This window comes from Rutidosis leptorrhynchoides, chromosome 11 (genome assembly GCF_046630445.1).
Source record: "Rutidosis leptorrhynchoides isolate AG116_Rl617_1_P2 chromosome 11, CSIRO_AGI_Rlap_v1, whole genome shotgun sequence".
Taxonomy (NCBI): Eukaryota; Viridiplantae; Streptophyta; class Magnoliopsida; order Asterales; family Asteraceae; genus Rutidosis; species Rutidosis leptorrhynchoides.
In genome coordinates this window covers 1,939,890-1,944,661 of record NC_092343.1, presented here as the reverse complement: position 1 = coordinate 1,944,661, position 4,772 = coordinate 1,939,890, and the positions used below count along the sequence as shown (strand labels likewise).

At 29.9% G+C, this 4,772-nt stretch overlaps 1 non-coding gene across 1 annotated transcript; it reads left to right on the top strand.

Annotated features, from left to right (window-relative positions):
• Nucleotides 1-622: 622 nt before the first annotated feature.
• On the top strand, nt 623-729 carry LOC139879151 (small nucleolar RNA R71). The gene has a single exon (XR_011770003.1). It is a non-coding gene; the product is annotated as a small nucleolar RNA R71 (small nucleolar RNA).
• Nucleotides 730-4,772: the final 4,043 nt, after the last annotated feature.

Sequence of the window (4,772 nt, the reverse complement as noted above, 5' to 3'; positions counted from 1 at the left end):
GATGAGTCTGAGATATCACAAGCTTTTCGATCATAGCTTCAAGGTTGGACTTTTTCTCTTCGGCTTGGGGCTTCTGAAAATACCCGGGAGCTTGCTGTTGAAATCCTCCACTCGGCTGATTCTGATAATTATTATTACTACTACCCCCTTATCGACCTTGAGGATTGTAGGGACTATTGAAGTTGCGGTTGAACTGAGCACACCCTTGAAATTGATTATTATTCTGCTGACTGATGAACGCTATCTCTTCTTTCCGACTTATCGTCAAACCCGCATCACAATCTTTTGCTAAATGTAATCCCCCACAATATTCACAACCAACCTTCATACCATGAATATCCTTATTCATCTTCTCTAAATGCCTACCAAATTTATCTAGCTTAGCATTTATAGACCCATAATCATCATACGCACTAGTGGTTTCGGTTCTCTTAATTGAAGCTGAACGGGATGACTCATGATCTTGATGCCATTCGTGAGTGTAATCAGCTTTCTTTTCAATAATTCTAATGCCTCTTCTTCTATCTTATCCATTAAAGTACCTCCTGCTGCTTGATCAATACTCTGACGAGTTGGTATGTCACAACCCTTGTAGAAAATCTGGACCTTTTGTAAATCATTCAACCCGTGTTGCGGACACGAGCGTAACATATTAGAATAACGGTCCCAAGCATCAAATAATGTTTCACTACTCTTTTGTGTGAACTATGAAATATCAGCTTAAAGTCTAGCAGCTCGAGAAGCAGAGAAAAACTTCGATAAAAACTTATCTACCAACCCATCCCAAGAGGTAAACGTACCCTCGGGTTGCTTATCTAACCACCTCTTAGCTTCTCCCTTAAGAGTCCAGGGAAAAAGCCTTGTCTTGATCGAAGTATCATTAACCTGATTCTGCTTGAATAAGTTGCAAACATCATTGAAAACACGAAGATGCTCGTTAGCATCCTCACTATCCTTGCCATGAAATTGGCAATCCGTAGCTATCAAACTCAGAATTGGACATGTGATTTGGAAAGGCCGAGTAATGTCTGGTTGAGTAATCCCTTGGCCAGCTCGGGTGGCCTTCAACTTCTCTAACATAGTCTGAGGACGAGGTGGTTCTTCAACCATCTCTTCAGTCTCGAAAATATCTAATGAAACGTAAGGGTCTTCCTCTTCATTGACTTCAAGTGTTGTATTGGGCACCACATTTAATGACCCGTCCTAATCTATCTGGACGAATACATTACATTTGGTTACATCGCGAGGTACATGACCTCTATATGATACATTTTACAAACATTGCATTCGTTTTTAGAAGACAAACTTTCATTTACATCGAAAGTTGACGGCATGCATACCATTTCATAATATATCCAACTATAATTGGCTTAATAATAATCTTGATGAACTCAATGACTTGAATGCAACATCTTTTGAAATATGTCATGAATGACTCCAAGTAATATATCTAAAATGAGGCAATGCACAGCGGAAGATTTCTTTCATACCTGAGAATAAATATGCTTTCAAGTGTCAACCAAAAGGTTGGTGAGTTCATAAGTTTATTGTAAACAATAAAATTCATCATTTTGATAGACCACAAGATTTAAATACAGTACACCTATCTCGTGTACAAAACCATTTTCATAATGCTTAGCAGAGTAGGTTCGTATCCTTTTCTCCCCTGTAGGTTGCCTCGCGATTTTTAATAATCGTACACATATCTCGTGCTCAAAACTAATACACATAACTTGTGTATAAAAATAATTCTCTCGATACATAACATTCATAATAATTTCATTGTATATATATATATATATATATATATATATATATATATATATATATATATATATATATATATATAACCGACCATAACATATAATGCGCATCAATAATATCCCCAAAACAGAACATCTCGTCTGTATAACATATAAACTTTGAAGTACTAAACACCACGCCCACTAGCTCTTCTGTCTAGTGAACATTCTGGGTGGGGGTGTTAAACCCGGTAGCTACCTTTAAGATTCACGTGAATTAGGGCCATACCCGTTTCTAATTCTTAGGTTACCAAGCAATAATAATCAGGGGAAAAATATTCACATCAATTGGTGGCAATTATCATGTCCACATAATTCAATAATAATCCAAAGAACTTCTGTCTGTATAATAATTCATTCGAGGAATGTTTTGCTTGTGTCTATCTCGTCAAACATTTATAAAAGCATTTCATGTATTCGCAGTTCAAAATATATTTCAAAAGCATTTAATAAAGCAGTTATAAAAACAGCGCATGTATTCTCAGTCCCAAAAATATAAAGAGTAAAAGGGAATCAAATGAACTCACTATACGATATATTGTAGTAAAAATATGCATACGACGGAACTGAACAATGCAGGGCTGGCCTCGGATTCACGAACCTATATCATTTGTATATATATTAACACACGTAATTGCAATCGAACCATATATATATTATTACTAGTGATGTAATTTATATATATAATAAATTAATAAGTTTCATTATATATATTTTCATTTTATATATAGAAATATTAATATCGTTAGGTTATGTGTATTAAATATATATTTATACATAATCTTTATTTTTATGTTTATAACTTAATAAGTTTATTAAAACTGTTATTTTCATAATCATAATTATTAATAATAATGATTTAGATAATACTGATAACAATAATATTGATAGTTTTAGTGATAACAAAATAATAATTTTAGTAAAAAAATGATCATAATGATTATAATTTTTAATAATAACAATGTTGATAGTGATAATCATACTAACAATAATAATGATAATATTAGTAATAGTATTTATGATAATAATAAAAATTCTAATATTTATAAAATGATATTAGTACTAATATTTATGAAAATAACAATAAATTGTTTTATTTTCATGATAATAATAATAATACTAAAATGGTAAAAGTAATAAGTGTAATAATATTAGTAATGCTTATAATAATACTAATGATAATATTAGTAATAATGCTACTTAGTAATAATACTAGTAGTGATAATAATATTAGTAATAACGATAATAATAATAATAATAATAATAATAATCCTACTTGTAATTATAATTATGATAATAATACTAAAAGGGTAACTACTACTTTCATTGGTAAAAATAATAATACTAATAACTAATATACTAGTAATAATAACAATAACTAATAATAACAATAATATTAACAATAATAATAATAATAATAATAAAAATGATAATAATAATAATGATAATAATAATAATAATAATAATAATGAAAATAGACTACCTCTTAGGGTTAAAAAAAAAACAGTCCTTGCAGGGACTCGAACCCACGACCTGTAAAGACCCGTCCTTATCCACCTGGACAAGGTCTTCAACATTTGGTTCCATTGCGATGATCGACTCCAAGTAATGTCTTTAGTATGAGCTAATGCACAGCGGAAGACTTAATTCGTACCTGAGAATAAACATGCTTTAAAAGGTCAACTTAAAGTTGGTGAGATATATAGGTTTGATGCTAGCAGCGTTATAACAATGGACCACAAGATTTCATGTTTAAACATTTTAATAAAAATATTCTAAGTGGTTGAGCACTTGGTAACCATACTTAACATTTAATCACGTCGCATATTCCCTTTATTATGAAATCTTACTACACCGTACCAAGTGTAGTCACGAAATGAAGTACTGTGCAACCGTTGAATACTGGTCGTCCAGTCCGGTTGGGGTTGTCAGGCCCGATAGATCTATCAACAGGATTCGCGTTTACAATACCGCTGTAAATAATAGTTACCAAGCTACAGGGAAGTATGCCAGTGGTACAACTCAACGTAGAATATATTTTTCAGTTACTTGTGTCCATAACGTAAAACATAAAATACATGTATTCTCATCCCAAAATACTTAGAGTTTAAAAGTGGGACTATATACTCACCTAATGTATTTTGTAGTAAAAATACATATAACACCATTGAACACGTATACGGTTGGCCTCGGATTCACGAACCTATACCACGTATATTTATTAATACATAATTGAAGTCAAATAATTTCACCTATTAATTATATAATACTTATATAATAAATGTTAATGTCCATTTAATATTTTATGTTATATTATTATAATTATGTATCAAATATCTTTATATATATTTAAAATATTGTTAATAATAATAATAAAAATGATAATTTAATAAAAATGAAAATTTTGGTAATCCTAATGTTGATAATAATAATAATAATAATAATAATAATAATAATAATAATAATAATAATAATAATTCAAATTCTAATTTTAATTCTAATAATAATAATAATAATAATAATAATAATGATACTTTTAAATTTTAATTTTAATAACAAGATAAGTTTATAATAATGATAATTTCTAATATTAGTCTTAATACTTAATAATTTAAATGATAGAAGTCATTATGATAATAACGATAATACCAATAATTAGTAATAATAACTACCTCAAGTAAGTGGACTTTAAAAAGAAAAGAATGCCACCAGCAGGGATCGATCCTAAGACCTCTTGAATACCCGACACATACCCAACCATCCAAGCTGATTTGTTTTTCTGATATTACATCGATCTTAAATTCTCTTGACCCGTATTTTTCTGTTTTCTTCTTCTTTTAAAAACAATCCATCTAATATTTTCATGATCATATTATCCTTATCATGTTATAATTATTAAAATCAAATTTTTCATCATCTACAGGTTCTTGATCATCATAGTATTTCGTTAATCAACTGTCGTCATTATCT